Consider the following 17,935-nt stretch of genomic DNA (forward strand, 5'->3'; position numbering starts at 1 on the left):
AATCTCGTGTACCCAAGTTCACTTCGTTCTGAGATGTTAGATGAAATCCGTAAAAGCATGTAAATCTTATTCATCATATATAATCACTCTTCGATTAACGCGAGTGTACCTGGCCATGTCCCCTATATTTGTGTATAAATTACTAAACACCGACACTGAATATGACGTTACAATGCACTGTTTACATCAGTTGCATAGAGTTTCTTGCGTTCAATGAATAGGCGGATCAAAAATGTCTAAAGTTAGAATACTTTGATTGAGCTCTGTCCTAACGCGTTAGGTGCTAATATTTTGGGATATTTTTGTCCTGTTATGGATCTAGATACTTATGCTAATATTTTTGCTTCGCCCTCAAATACGGTCACGCCGTAGGACATATTATAGATAGAAGACACAGACTAAGAGAGGGAAAAAACATGAAAAGAAAGAAAATCGGATATATGCGCTAATAAAACTGGTTACACAAATCTCTTTGTAGACTTAGCTGGAAAGTTAAATATACAAGAGGCCCATGAGCCACATCGCTCATCTGAGTCACCTTGGCCCATATCTGAAGACTTTCCATATATATTTGCATGTAAAACCTTAGTCCCTATTATGGTCCCAACTACCCCTGGAGGCCACGATTTTTGCAAACTTGAATTTACACTATGTAAGAAAGCTTTCATTGTAAATGTCAACTTCTTTGGCCCAATCGTTCTTGATAAGAAGATTTTTAAAGATTTTCCCTATAGTTGAATGTAAAATTTTGACCCCCCAATTGTGGCCCCACCCTACACCACCCCCCCTCCCTGGGGACCATGATTTGAACAAACGTGAATCTGCACTATGTAAGAAAGTTTTCTTATAAATATCAGGTTTTCAAATTCAGTGGTTATTGAGAAGAAGATTTTAACTATATATTTGTATGTAAAACTTTGATCACCTTGTGGCCCCATCCTACCCCTGGGGGCCATGATTTGAACAAACTTGAATCTGCACTATGTCAGAAACCTTTTATATAAAAATCAGCTTTTTCTGGCTCAGTGGTTCTTGAGAAGATTTTTAATGTTTTTCCCTATATATTTGTATGTAAAACTTTGATCCCCCTTGTGGCCCCATCGTACCCCCGGGGACCATGATTTGAACAAAGTTGAATCTGCACTATGTCAGAAACTTTTCATGTAAAAATCAGCTTTTCAGGCTCAGTGGTTCTTGAGACGATTTTTAAAGATTTGTCCTATATATTTCTATGTAAAACTTTGATCCCCTATTTTGGCCCCTCCAATCCCCGGGACCCATGATTTGAACAAACTTGAATCTGCATTATGTCAGGAAGCTTTCATGTAAAAATCAGCTTTTCTGGCTCAGTGGTTCTTCAGAAGAAGATTTTTTCCTATATATTTGTATGTAAAACGTTGATCCCCTATTATGGCCCCATCCAACCCCCGGGGCGCATGATTTGCACAAACTTGAATCTGCATTATGTCTCGAAGCTTTCATGTAAATCTCAGCTTTTCTGGCTTAGTGGTTCTTGAGAAGGAGATATTCAAAGTTTTTCCCTATATATTTGTATGTAAAACTTTGATCCCCTTTGTGGCCCCATCCTACCCACCATGATTTGAACAAACTTGAATCTGCATTATGTCAGAAAGCTTTCATGTAAATCTCAGCTTTTCTGGCTTAGTGGTTATTGAGAAGAAGATTTTTAAAGTTTTCCCTATATATTTGTATATAAAACTTTCATACCCCCTTGTCGCCCCATCCTACCCCCGGGGACCATGATTTGAACAAACTTGAATCTGCATTATGTCAGGAAGCTTTCATGTAAATCTCAGCTTTTCTGGCTTAGTGGTTCTTGAGAAGATTTTTTTTAAAGTTTTTCCCTATATATTTGTATGTAAAATTTGATCCCCTCTTGTGGCTCCATCCTACCCTTGGGGCCATGATTTGAATAAAATTAAATCTGCAATATGTCAGGAAACTTGCAGGTAAATTGCAGCTCTTCTGGCCAAGTGGTTCTTGAGAAGAAGATTTTTAAATGACCACACCCTGTTTTTGCATTTTTGTGATTATCTCCCCTCTGAAAAGGACATGGCCCTTTTTTGTACAAACTTGAAAGCCCTTTACCCAAGGATGCTTTTGGCCAAGTTTGGTTGAAATTGGCCCAGTGGTTCTGGAGAAGAAGTAGAAAATGTGAAAAGTTTACAGACGGACGGACGACGGACAAAATGTGATCAGAAAAGCCCACTTGAACCTTCGGTTCAGGTGAGCTAAAAAGGATTACCTAGTTCCGATAGCCGAACCATACCATTCATGAAGTTAATCATGTTAATCAAAAAGAAAAATAGACACAGAAAAACAATGGTCAAAGCCATGTTTCGCAAAACAGGATATAGTTTTACCTTCACTAAATACAAAACCAAAACCGTACTATTATGAAAAAAAAAAGAAACGATTAAAGAAGAAATAAATTCGCCTCAATCCACGGTCCATCGTTCGACCACGCCTTGCGACGATGGGAGAATGATAAAAATTGTGTAAAATTGAAAGAAATGCAACAAACAGAAGTGAAAAAAAAAAACAAAGAATATAATTCTATATACATTTTAACTATAATTCTATGCAAGTGCCGGATTGGAGGAAAATTCTGCGAAAGATGAATATTTCTTGTTCCTCTTACTGTAAAATACTATGAAAACTTGCGGTTGACATATTTTGAGATGCTTTCTTTAAAAAAAAATCTTGATGTTGATTCATACAAACCTGTTGATCTGAAACTCTGGTCGGTAAAGGAAAACGAAGAAAATCACATTCACAGTAAACTCTTTTCCTAATCACGTACACTCACGTGCCAAAAGTGATGTCAGTATCTACTTTTTCATGTGTCTTAAATCTATGTATTTCAATGATATCCGTCTTTTTGAAGAAAAAAAAACAAACAAAAAAAACCTTAATTTTCTGTAAACCGAAAGTAAGCATACCAAATAAAAAAAAAATCGACAAATTACGTGACTTAAGGTATTCAATGTATAATGACCATATTTCATATCTAATAAATGGATGGTGGAATTTTTGTAATCATGGTATCATTTAGAAGGGTTCATCAAATAAAAATAATCCACCATAGGAATTTTCAAAATTTTGTTTACTGCTTGATTTATTCCACCTAGAATTTAACATTGAAGTATATGGGAAAGGCATGTTTTATTACAATATTTTAAAAAGAAATTACATTTTCACACAAATCTCTTGGTAGAAAGTTACAAACACTTTCTCTTAGTGAAAATATGAAATAAAATTAATCATTGACCACACACATTTTTAGAAAATTAGAGTTTTCTTATTTTTACAAAGGGCAGACAATTCTTCCAAAAAGTCTTAAGTGCAAAAAGGTCAACTTCTAATCATTTACCAGTCATGTGAATTTCATCTGCTTCACTTTCATCATTATTTAGCAATAATCATTTATGTTGTTCTAAATCCTTCAAAATTGTGCATTATCCTTTCATTATACATGGAATACCTTAAGAAGATTTTAAAACACAAAATTTGCACGGAATGGAAGAACCCGAAAAACCCCTATTAATCAAATATGTTATAACTTTACACTGCTTTTACAGTGCAGCAGTGGTACGTAATAAATTGATTTGAATCAAAAGAAATAAAGAAATGTTAATTGTTCACAAATGACATAAAATAGATAATAGAAATTTTCTATATTTTCGATCTATCAAAAATGTCATACTTCTTATGAATATTTGTGATTTCATTTTCAAGGAGGTCCGTACAAACCGGTATCCGTTAATTGGTGGAGCAAAATGTCCAGACATTTTTATAGTTCCTAATTTTCTTTTGATCGTTTTGGATTTCACATCAGTAAAAGCAATACAATAAAAGCCTCAATCTGAATGTATTTCCGTCGAGACTGAATATAAATCGAAGTCATTCGACATTCACACGACAACTGAATGTAAATTGGTTTGTTAAGTTTTAAATCTATTTCGCATCAATTGTTCTTCTTCTGAATAGTCTATTCGAACCTGAACAGGACTGAATTTGCATTACCTTCCGAGTGTGGTCGAGACACTGGTGATTTCTCTCGATGACTCAGGAGTCCTGCGTTTACGTCTGCTTCTAAGAGGTGTAATCCAATATATAAAGGGGTTGCTGGCATAGTTAATCAGAAATACAATGATGCTGATATGGAGAAGGATGTCGAGGTATTCATAAGGCCAAGCGATTAATTCAAAGTACTCAAAAATAGAAATGACGTCAAACATGAGGTAGGGGATCTGAGACACAATGAAGATGATGACTATGACGTAGACAATCGTCGTCAAGTGTGGAAACTGTTGCTCATTTCGCGTGTGACGTCCTTTCAAGCGTGTCGATTTTCTCAGCTTCGACGCTTTACAACAGTGAAAGAAAATCAACGAAAGCAAAGAGGCAGAGATCATAGGAAAGGTTACGAACCCATAATGCGAAGGCACCAGAACGAAATCGGGGCATTTTGATATTCCGGTCATAACGACTGTTATGAGCGCATAGGCAAGGTTAACAACAGTGACAAGAATAAATACCACAAGCGCTCTTATGACCACGACTTTTGGAGTATGGACGTTTATGTATACAAACGGGTTGGTGACTAAAACATACCTCTCATATGCCAGAAAAACGACATTCCAGCAAGCACTCCAATATGGCGTGTTGTTTGAAACGAAGAGTGCGATACAAGAGGTGTTAGAAAAGCCAAATTTTTCCACAAAGTAAAATTCGTTTGGAAAATATATGCACTCTCTAGTAATGATCACAAACAGACACAGGACGTCGGTGACGGCTAAAACCAGGATGGACATGTGTGACGTCTTCCTGTAAAGTTTCTCTTTAACCATTGATGCTATGACTGCTATGTTTCCGATGATTCCAAAAGTCGCGATGACTATGGCTATGATGGCCACTGAGCAAAGGTATGGAAAGTCTGGCGAACATGGAAACACAAAAAAGGAGGGGAAATTGTCTTCCTCCCTCCAGTAGTTATCCAAAGAACCGTTGTAGTCACTTCCATCGTCGGACGAATTCGCCATGATTACCCAGATGTTGACTGGTCTAGATGAGAACAGCAACTGAAGTAATGTAATAACATTTATCCTTTATATACTGAGTGGTGATCAAGCAGCGGTCGTGTCTCATCTGGATTTAGTTTACATGTAATTCCAAATGACTAACCACCCAGAAATGTTTATACAAGCAAGATGAATACCACAAATTAATTTGTTTCACATAAATACGGAATATACGGTGTTTAACTATGAAATTCTGGGTTTGGCGTTGTAACATGCGTATTCATTCCGCTCCCCGTTAATCTACACGTTGCACAGATAATGTACGTTGAAATACCTGAAGAATTATAGCATCACTGAAGAATTATGGCATCACTATTATGGCATCACTGAAGAACTATGGCATCACTGAAGAACTATGGCAGCACTGAAGAACTATGTCATCATTAAAAACACGGAGAGTAGATTGAAAATCTTCATGTTAAAGCAAAGGCTGTATGCGTGGTCGACGGAGGCCAATGACCGAGGTACATTAAGACGCTGGCAATTGTGATTAAATTCAAATACAAGTACATGTTTAATGGTCGTTATTCACTAATATTTTGAGGCGATAAAATCGAGTAGTTTATAATTTCTTAATGGGATATCTCCTCCTTAGTTGGTTTCATATTAAAACAGAAATGTTCTATTTTTGATGATACACCAAAGAAAATCGTCTCAGGTGTATTAGTATTGTGATTTTAATTGATTCTTATAAAACCAGTACACAAATTTAATGGTTATTATAAACCATTGTCTCTTCTTAACAGTCATTACAGGTCTCAAAACATAAACTGAGTAGACTTAAGATAAATCCAAACTTGAAGTTTTATCTGAGGAAAGTTTAAAATATGTATTTATTTCAACTCATTAGATCTACTACTAAACTACTAAATTATCAAATAACATGTATGAGGCATCGCACTGACAAACAAGTTGATGGTACAGGGATTTCAACAGTCTCGATTAAAGTCAGCATTTCGAAAATTCTATGGTCGTTATAACGATATAGTTCGTCAATACAACCTCGCATTGGGTCAAATGCTGTCTGACGTGTTTCATACCGATTGTTAATCCGTTCTTGGCACACTGATTTTTACTGCGGATAACTCCGTTTACCTGATCGGGATATAGTGCTCATGGCGGGTGTGACCTGTCAACAGGGGATGCTTACTCCTTCATGCATAGCTCTTATCCTTGGACGAATTTGACTCCACTTTTTTGGCACGCTGATTTTGGCTATATTGAGCTCCAAAACTTCATAGTTATTTCGGATTTCAGACATTTCGGTTGAGCATCACTGAAAAGACATTATTTGTCGAAATGCGCATCTGCTGCATTAAAATTTGTACCGTAAAAGTTTTACATTACTCCTCCTAGGCACCTGATCCCACCTCTGGTGTGTCCAGGGGTCCGTGTTTGCCCAACTATCTATTTTGTATTGCTTGTAGGAGTTATGAGATTGATCACTGTTCGTTATCTTCATCTTGCATAAGAACGGTGAAGATAACGAATAGTAATCAATCTCATACTCCTATAAGCAATACAAAATAGAGATTTGGGCAAACACGGACCCCTGGATACACTAGAGGTGGAATCGGCTGCCTAGGAGGAGTACGCTTCTCCTGTCGACCGGACACACCCGTCGTCGGACCTATATCGTGATCAGGTAAACGGAGGTATCCGTAGTCAAAATCAGTGTTCCAAGAACGGCCTAACAAACGGTATGAAACATGTCAGACAGCATTTGGCCCAATAATAGGTTGTATTGGCAAACTAGATCGTTATAACGACCATAGAATTTGCGAAACTTTAAACGAGACTGTTGAAAGCCCTGCACCACCAATATGTTTGTCAGTAACCTGCCTCGATTTGAAAACTGACCAGACGCAGAACAACCTCTTGCATATCGAATCAGTTGAGAGATATAAACACGTACATTTTCAAGTAATAATGGAATACAGGTGTCGCTACATAAATATGGGAAGTTGACGGTGGAGAAGCTGAAATCATCCCGTTTGTCATGAAGTTGAGTTATTAGTTTGCCGTTAATATCTATTTCCAATAAATATCTAAGTATGAAGCAGAAGTGGACGACTATGTGGTGTCTATTATTTCTAGTTCACAGAGATATATCGAATCGACATATGAATAAAATTATTACTGTAAATAGATAATACGGTGTCGATATATCTAAATGTCAAATTGAAGACCATGACAATATTAGATTTTTTGTTCTTACGTAGAGGTTTTTAAATAAATTCTGCTTCATAAGATTTTAAAAACTGGTCAGCTAACAAAGGAACACAATTCGTGCCCATGGGAATTCCAACAGACTGTTGGAGAACCTGATCACCAAAGACTTCGAAAATATTGTCATTGAGGAACTCCAGCATATTTTTTATTTCAGCTTCAAAGTACAAATTGTATTGACAAACGAAATAATGGTATACTAATGATTGGTTTTTATATAGCGGTTTTTCAGCGTATGCTGCTCAAAGCAATTTACAATGCATTATTACCCCGGCAGACCTTATATCAATCTAGAAACTTTCTCAGCTTCCTGGAAAGCATACAGTGCAAGCTGCCGTTATAGGCGCTAGAGCACTAACATTCTAACACTATCTTGAAATGCTATATAAATGCTCAAGATATTCGAAAGGCTTGAGGAAAATAACCTAACGGCCCAAGTTTTCACAGATCACCGAGTAGTGGTTTGTTTGTGGATAGGTATTAACGAATGTGCGCTTCGTCGAACTAATGATATAAGATTAATGACGCTTATAAATGTTGTTTGCATCGGGACGGTGTCTAAGCATGTTGGAATTGCAGATAAGCGACATAGTTATACTTCGTATACATAATCTGTAATCTTTAAGCGATAATAAACAACGAAAATTGATCCACATGAAATCGTATTCAATACAAAAATAACGAATTTTCCCCGCGAAATTAAATACATCTACGGTATTACTTTTAGTGAAAAGTTGCGTCTTAAATCATTTCATTAGGTTTTATACTTTAGCAATCGACTCCCTCGCTCTGTACCCGTGCCAAAACGAACATCGAAAGAGCGAGGTGTTCCAAATGGCACTCTAGATGAAAGACCAGGCCTCTCTGGAGACAAAAATTGGACTTGGGTCTGAGATTTTACTAAACTTTTGACTGCTCATATAAAAGATAATCCAAATCTAAGTTTGAGGTTTTTTAAATATAGAAATATAAGCCTTGTATCGTTTCGTAAGCTTTCGTACATGTAGCCGATTTTGAATTAAATAATAAATGAATAATTGACATTTTATCGGTAAATACGATGCCTTAGCTACCCGAGAAGTAGAATATTCATCGATCAGGACCCGGGGAATATCAATAATAGTATCGTAATATTAATGGCATAAAATGTTAATTTAGATTTATCGAAACCTTGATTTATGTATATGAACTCCAAATGTGAATAGGAGATCTAGCGAATCTTCTCAATATCTGGATTTTATTTGTATATGTTAAGAGCTTTTAAACAACGCTCGCTGTATTTGGATGCTCCATTGATCTCTGGAGAATGTGGTCTCCGTATGATCCATTAAACTCAATCTTGATAGACATCCCTGAAACCTGAATGTCAAGATTTAAATTGCCTAGTAGGCCTTTCTCATCTTTAAAGAGATTTGGGAAACTTTATTTTTCATAAATGCTGTATTTAGAATGGAAAATTGAAACCTTTGCAGGAAAAGTTCTAAAGTAGCACAACTTTTAACTTGTATCTGTTTAATGTAAAACTTATAAGGTACCAATTGTAATGAACCAGATGCGCATTTCGACAAATAATGTCTCTTCAGTGATGCTCAACCGAAATGTTTGAAATCCGAAATAACTATGAAGTTTTAGAGCTAAATATAGCCAAAAACAACGTGCCAAAAAAGTGGAGCCAAATTCGTCCAAGGATAAGAGCTATGCATGAGGGAGATAATCCTTAATTTTGAAATGAATTTCTAAATTTTATAACAGCAATTAAATATACATCCGTATTTTCAAGCTAGTAACGAAGTATTTAGCTACTGGGCTGTAGAGACCCCCGGGGACTAACAGTCCACCAGCAGAGGCCTCGACCCAGGGGTCATAATGTAAATCTGATACGGTACCAATTTTGATGCACCAGATGATGTAATGGAATGCATGCTAATACTCTGAAAAATATTCATTTTGAAAAGTATGTTATTTTTAAATTCAACTGTGCCTGCGTGTGTGCATAAAAATGTATGTGTGTATTTGTACGCGCGCGCATGCGTGAATGTGTGTGTGCGTACGCGTATGTGTGTGTGCTTTTGTAAGCGCTGTCAATTGAACCAGTGAATAAAAAGGCACACGTGGAAATTAACACGTGGTAGGCCAAAGGAACACGAAAATGGTGGTGTTCATTTGGATTTGTATAAAAATCAGCATAAAATCATTCAATAATTCATCTTCCATCAAAATCCTGAAGTGTTTTAACAGGATTTATGAGATGTGTGTAACAGGTGTGTAAAGATTTAGCACTCGTCCATCTTATTTCCTTGTCAGCATGGCTTACACACATTCGAAGTGCACATGCTCTGTTTTAAATAACGTAATTTGTGATATCATCATAATGGAGTTTTTCGAGGTAAGTAAACACGGTTGAAAGAAAATATGTGCATATATTAACCGTGGGTTTTCTATTAGGTATATGACATGTCAAACGTTGCAATATTTGATCTTTTTCATTTGTATTGTATAATTTTCCATTTGTATTCTATGTTTTCCATTTGCATTGTATAATTTTTCATTTGCGTTGTATAATTTCCATTCGATTGTAATCTTTTTTTTTTTTTTTTTTTATTTCTAATCTATATTTTCTATTCATATTGTATAATTCTCCATTTCTATTCTATATTTTCCATTTGTATTATATATTTTTTTTTCGTTTGCATTGTATAATCTATATGATATTTAATGAAAAACACCTTTATTAGACATACGCGAACACAAAGTTGGTACTCCTTTTGGTGTAAACAACATTTGGGACTAATACACAGAGTTTATTATCGGTTAATCATAAAATTATTTTCAACTGTTACGGATATCCTATGGAATTGTAGCGCTATCCATAAAACGTCAGAATAAAAAAAGGATAGGTCCACATTATTGCAGCGAATCCTGACGTAGAAGGGTTTTGAGAATGGGTATTTAATCTGGTATCTAAAATAATTTGGAAATTGAGAAACCTGAATTTCCAGAGTTAGAAATCCAACGAATAAATATCGGATTTACCTATTGTAACAACACTTTACTTCCATTTTAATTTTAACGTTGGATATATTTTCGCTATCAGCTTGTAAATCAAGACATTATGAAAGGGGATCATGTGAGATTTCGGATAACAAAGAACCTAGGACAATTGATAAGAAATCAAGAAATGAAAAAAAAAGAGACCTCGGTTTTCCTGGACTCATCCAAAAGACCGTCCCATTTTGTCACCTCTTACGACAAACTGGGGGGTACTGAGGACTTATTCTAACCCGAATCCCCATGGGAAAAGAAATGCAAACTGGGTTACGAAGGGTGAATATAGACCCCTCAGACATCGTTGTTTAATTTTGACAATAACCCATTGTTCCATCCAATCCTGATTCATAGAGTGGTTTCGATGTTCGTCCTGAATTACATTGTACCTAAGGTGTTCGACATAATCTGAAAATGGGGCAAGTTCAAATAAATCCTTATTTACTTTCTATATTTTCAGAAATTTATTTCAAATTTTCAAGATATTACCTATATGGTTTACCCTTTATTAAGTGACTCAGGTGACCTAAATATATTTGCCCCCTCCCTACGATGTACGACTTTGGGGTGTTTTGGCTGAACTATTCCCTTTATCTTCTTTACGTTATTCATCTAGTTTACTGTTGGGGAGGGTGGGGGGTAGCTTGTCAAAAATTAAAGTCACATCGAACTGCAGTAGTGACGAAATCTCTACTATTCGAAGTTCTTCGCAAATGGTCTGAAACTCTGTGGACCCAAACTTCTGGTAACCGATCACCAAGCTCAGGTATTTTGCAAGATTTACAGCATTGATTTACACCGTTTTAGAAAATCGTATGTTAGAATTAAAAGTATTTCAAGCTTTGAACGTACAGTATACCAAAAAGCAATGTCCTCTTACATGCAAGGTGAAGATAACAAACAGTGATCAATCTCATAACTCCTATAAGCAATACAAAATAGATAGATGGGCAAACACGGACCCCTGGACACAGCTGAGGTGGGATCAGGTGCCTAGGAGGAGTAAACATTACATGTTATATATACACAGCTCAATTCAATCTGTTGGTTTTGCCTCTTTGATATTTGTTTGCAATATATATTACATGTAATAATAACATACACATAAACTGCTTCAAGTACAGTCCCTGAAACGTTCTACTTTACCATTTTCCCGTTCGCCGTTCGCTCACCGTGCGTTCGTGTGCTCTCCGTGCGTTCATCGTGTGCTCTCCATGCGCTCTGCGTTTACAGTTCTGCGTTCACAAATTGTTCACCGTGCATTAACCGTTCACAAAGCGTTCACCGATCATTGTCTTTCGGAACCCCAAAGTGGAAGGATGGATCTTGATAGCAAGGCAAAAAGGAATCAAAGTACGGATAGTACTGGGAATCGCTAGGTTTGGCTTGTAATGATGGTGTATGGATATACAAGTTATGATAGTACTATTTACATATCAAAACAAAATTTTCAATAATTTACTGAATTCCTAATTAAAGGAAAGGATAAATATTGGAAGTTTGGAACACTTTTCTAAACAATTATAAATGTATGCTTTACTAGTATTTAAGATGGGAATCTCTTTATGAAATATTTTTCATTAAGTGGAAAAATGAAAATGTTTTATAGTAATTCATATTGCTGTTCGACTTAATTCGATCCTTATTGTAAAAAATGATTTATAACGTAATGGGACTGTTAAATTAATTAAATGACCGCATTTTGCAGTGATATACATATTATGCATAAAACCTTTGCTGGAATAAATTACAAATTCGTTTTTATATTAAAAGTGTCCCATTTTATTAAATGACATCTAAGAAGACGAATATTTGCTTGTCCTTAACATAATGCTACGACACAATACCACTCTGAGAAACATTAAAAACCATTAACCATAAAGAATTTTCATTCCTGTGATAAAATGTTAGAAATACGTCTCATCATTTCATTTCGATCAAATGTAATTGTATTTCTAGAAGATCTCAAGAAAGTTCTCAAATACTTCGAAAACAATTCTAAATCCTTTGATAAATTCTCACATATTTGCCTCATAGCATTCCAATGTTCTCAAATGATTCCGACGGTATTTTCATTCGCCTGATGAAATTTCAAAAGTATATTCCATTATCTAAATCAAATGTAAGTGTATAATCTCAATATTGAACTGATAACTAGTGAAAAAATTGTATTGAAGAGTAACCTCTCATTTTAGCAGCAAATATTGAAGAAGAAAAAACACCATGGACAAAACTGCTTTTTATTTAGGTTCATATTTCAGCTACAGGAGTGATATTGCGAATTTCTGAGAAAATATCCTTTTTATTTTCTTTCATCAGTATAAGAACTATAAGGTTGAATTCAATATAATTACAAGAAACGAAAGGTTTTAAAATACAGAAATGCTGATATTTACTACATTCCTACAAACACTTTTACCGTAAGTAATTTTCCTTGTAAGTGAGTTGGCCTCGATATCTTGTACGACATATGCACTCAAGATTATTAGAATTAATATGATAGGGAAATTTTTCAAAAGATAATAAATCCCGTTTTAGCAATCAAAACTGGTTCCAGCAGAAGCATACATATGAAAGGCACAAGTGCATGTGGACAGATGATTAAGTATTGAAAACATGAACACCTCAACATCTTATTGTCTTTATTGTCATTGAACAGCTTTGTGAAATGTAAACCATCATACCTGAAGAAATTATTATACGTCAAACCATGCTCAGTTTTAATAATTCCATGCAGACATCACAAATGTTAAGTGGTTGGGAATCGAACATAGTCTACATGTGTATATACAATATAAATGTATTTGCTTCTGCAAATGAAGACTTTTCAACATGTTGATCTTCGAGAAAAAGGCTCCCTCTAACGTGTGGCAGAACTTTAGATTCATGTGCGCGGTAAAATTCTCAAACACTTCAAGATTTTCGAGCTGGCTCTTCCGGCTTACTGATTGTTCCTTGCTCCACGTGCTCTTTTAGGTTTGTCAAAACCATGGTTTTAGTAGGAGACAAAAAATAGAACACACTTCATTCACTTGCAACTTTTAAGCTTAAAGACGTTCGCTCCTGACTGGATCTGTAAGAAAAAATGCATGTATTTAAGAAAGGGTCCAATCCTGAACCAAAATCGAAGTCCAATCCGGCACGTTTATCGTAGAAACGACCATAGTCCAATCCTGTACATTAGCAAATGTTCAAGTCAATATATTTATTTAACCAAGGCGATTGAAGGGACAAGTCGCATACACTGGTTCAAATTTTCATCAAAAGATAAGTGCAGTCTATTTTACCGAAATTATCTTTCTTAAAATGCATGAAAACATGATTAGAAACATCTTCGCCCGCTTCAAATTATATATATCGAGGCAACATCGTCAACTTCGATCAATGAATTTAGAGTTGTATGTGCACATGAGTAAGAATTCCAACAACCGATCAACTTAATGATGCCTCCCTGGCCAGGCAGTGTTTTAAATTCATAAATTCGTCGTCTGATAAGTCGGTGAAATAAAGATTTTTAAGAGCCTACCTTTGTTTGGAACTGCCGTATGCCATCTTGTTTTGTCCAATCCTGTACACGATCATGACAGTGGTACTTGATAATAAAAGAAAGAAAATCATGCTTAGATCTATATAAATTTGAATGCTTTTCAAATGATTCCAAAACAATATTGTGATTTTCTTTGATTTTCATATGAAAGTTCATTCTTCTCAATATTCACTAGAACAAAGAAAAAAAATATCTATATTTTATATTGGTTTCGTAGGATTGATTGGTTGATTAAATATTGTTTAACGTCCCTCTCGAGAATGTTTCACTCATATGGAGACGTCAACACTGCCGGTGAAGGGATGCAAAATTTAGGCATATGCTCGGCACTTATGGCATTGAGCAGGGAGGGGTCTTCATCGTGCCACACTTGCTGTGACAGGGGACCTCGGTTTTTGCGGTCTCATCCGAAGAACCGCCCCATTTAGTCGCCTCTTACGACAAGCAAGGGGTACTGGAGACCTATTCTAACCCGGATCCACACGGGATGGTTTTGTAGGATAATTGTATAAAAGAACAAGGGACGTTATTGGCCAAAATTGGCCGTACTTCAAAAACCGATCATATTTTGCAGGTGTAAAGGTGATAATTTTCTCGTTTCATTCATATATAACATGTACCATTTACTTGTTGCTGATATTGAGAAAATAACGTTACAATATTGCATTGTTCACTCTGACGCTATCTTCCGACGGTTGCTTTTTCGGAACGACGTCATCGACCTTATAGGATTTACAGTCTCCTGATTCTTCCAGGATATTTTTCTAAAAGTTACAATTTTAACTTTTTATTTAAAAATACTCGTTGAGATCAAAGACTATTGAAAACTGGCATGCTATGGAAAATACATTATTCATTTATATGTAACTTTATCGTGGTCATAGACATTTTGCGGACGATTAATTAGAGTGAGGAAAATAATGCGTGTATTTGTTAAAAATTGTTGAGTAGAAAGCAATCATATTTTCGAAGATGTTGTTCGATGCCCCCTATTCAAATGAAATATGGAAAATAAAATGGCTCTTGAATTTTCTTTTTTAAACACTTCGATTAAAAACGTCGATTATTTAAGTCGGATAAAGTTACTTGTTATGCCATGTACACCAAGGACTATATAACAGGTCTGCTTACATGTGTATGCAATATACATGTTACAGTACATACGAATAAAATATGTCTGCCTGCTGTGGGTATTTACAAAATATATTGAATAAAGTGTGGTAAATGTACATGTACTAAACGATACAAATTTATGTTGCATGAATGGGATATCATTTTCTTGGGTACAGTAAAACACGTCAAGTAATATGCATGTAACTTCAGATGCTTTATTTCATATAGCAAATGTATTTTAAAATCTCACAAAAATGCGTCCGTGTTTCTATCGTTACATTCCCCTAAATGGTCAACAAAGAGTAGTTCTCTCTCTCTCTCTCTCTCTCTCTCTCTCTCTCTCTCTCTCTCTCTCTCTCTCTCTCGTTCATCTCTGATAAATGAAAAATTAAAAAAAAGTGGACATGCCATTGTATGCACCGACATTTAGTCTAAATCTAGAACGGACTCTGGGAAGTTTGAGTACATGTATAGACAATGTGGTATATTTAACTGATTTTCCTAGGCACTTATTTTCTTATGCGAATAAGGATATATTGAGTGAATCCCCCCCCCCCCATATTCTTGATAGTAGCATTGAATGAGAAAAAAATAGGCTTAACATTATGAATTGAACCCATGTAGCGAAGGCTACTCCCAATGGAAAGTAAATTTCTTTTTCTCAAACTCTTTCTTAGCTATGTCTAGAACTTGTATCAGATAAATGTATTCAATCCATGGTGCCCTAGGTGAGGATTTAGCCCCATTTCGCATCCACTGTACATTATGAATATCTATATATGTTATATAATATTACGTAACAATACCCCCTTCTTTATATGACCTAGAAACCCAGTATTTGAGGTGTCCTGTCTCTAGTAACGTAGCACAAGGGTAAACGATTTTTTTTTTCTTTTTGCGTGAAATCAAATTTCTAAATTGAACAATATTATCGCAGCTAATACTTTTCCCAGTTTCTAATCGTACACACTAATGTTCTACATAACATTATTTTCTTTAATAATAATTGATACATGTATTTGATGTGTCCTATCAAGAGGCCCCTGGCACTCTAGGCGAGGATTAAAATGGGGTACTTGATAATAAAAGACAGAAAATCAGGCTTAGATCTATATAATTTTGAATGCTTTTCAAATGATTCCAAAACAATATTGTGATTTTCTTTAATTTTCATATGAAACTTCATTCTTCTCAATATTCACTAGTACAAAGAAAAAATTATCTATATTTCATATTAGTTTCGTAGGATTGATTGGTTGATTAAATATTGTTTAACGTCCCTCTTGAGCTAGAATATTTCACTCATATGGAGACGTCACCACTGCCTGTGAAGGGCTGCAAAATTTAGGCCTATGCTCGGCACTTATGGCATTGAGCAGGGAAGGGTCTTTATCGTGCCACACCTGCTGTGACACGGGACCTCGGTTTTATATCATCAGCAAAAAACAATTTAAAAAGGAGAAAAATATGAGTGTGTGGTAAAAAAGAGAATGGGTGCGTGGTGTGCGAGAGAGGCGATGTGCGTGGTGTGTGTTAGAGAGGGCGTGTGCGTGTTATATGGGATAGAGGATGTATGCATGTTGTATAGAGGATGTGTGCGTGGTGTTTGAGAGGGGGCATCTGCGTGGTGAGAGAGAGGGAGAGAAAATATGTCTGTAAAAAGAGAGGAGTGTGTGTGTGAGAGAGAGAGAGATAGAGAGAAGATGTGTGCGATTTGAAGTGTGTATGTGAAAGAGAGGATGTGTGTGTGAGAGAGAAGATGTGTGCGAAGTGTGTATGTGAGAGAGGGGATGTGTGCGTGAAGAGAGAAACAGGGGATGGGTGCGAGAGAGAGAGGGGGATGGTAAAACTTCCTGTTTGGAAAATCGAACACACTTTCTCCGTTCTTCCCTTAACTCCATTGTTACACAACTGAATGTATATAAATAGAATGAATGTTTAAGGCGAGCTGTACTGTAGTACTGTAGAAATCACATTTTAAAAAATATGGTTACACAATGCTAGTATACTTTTTGTTTAAGTATCAAACCTGCATATCATCATAATTGAATTTCAGAAAAAGGGGATAAGGTGGGGGGTGGGGGGGGTGTCAACGTTTCAAAAGGACACTGCCATCAAAGGACAAAATGATGCCTATTTGTCAAAATGGATGAATTGAAATGACAAATGCAACGAAGTCGTATGATTTTTTAAAAGACAAACTTGAAACATTGTGTTGTGTTCTACATGAGTATATAATTTAAAAGAAAGTTTTCCCGATTTGATATCTAACATTTTAATTTTGTAATGAAATATAACGATATACGACGCAGTGAACAGTCAGTATTCATTTGAACAAAATTTCCAAATTACTCACACCACTCAATTACTAGTATTAAATGTCACTAGTCCGTTAATGGATCGGATCATATTACTTATTTTTTTTTTACTTATTATTTATTATTTTTTTTTTTTTTTTGTCGTTTCTTACTTTTGTTCTTGTCTTTTTTGAAGGAGTGGGGTGAAAAACTCAATATGTACATGGATGTAGGTGCTCGCTAATGCCTGTGTCAGGATGTAGGTGCTCGCTAATGCCTGTGTCAACGCTGGGTTGCAAGACTATTGTAAACCGTTAATTAAATCCTTCAAAAGGCAACCAATGATTTGTTTTACATTAGATTAACGGGGATTTAAAAAAAAAATTATCGGGCAAATGCATTAATTTCATCAACATCAAAATTTCAGGAATTTCTTTACAAGCGGTAAAAACATTTCTTCTTAAAATATTCTGCACCTTATGTCTCGTTCACACGGATGCGCATTAAAATTTCCGTGTGAAAGCGGTTCAGATTTAATTCGCATTAACTTACGTTAAATTGAATTCTTTGTGTGAACAAGGCATTAGGTAAATGTTTGT

Source organism: Ostrea edulis, chromosome 10 (assembly GCF_947568905.1).
Source record: "Ostrea edulis chromosome 10, xbOstEdul1.1, whole genome shotgun sequence".
NCBI classification, from domain to species: Eukaryota; Metazoa; Mollusca; class Bivalvia; order Ostreida; family Ostreidae; genus Ostrea; species Ostrea edulis.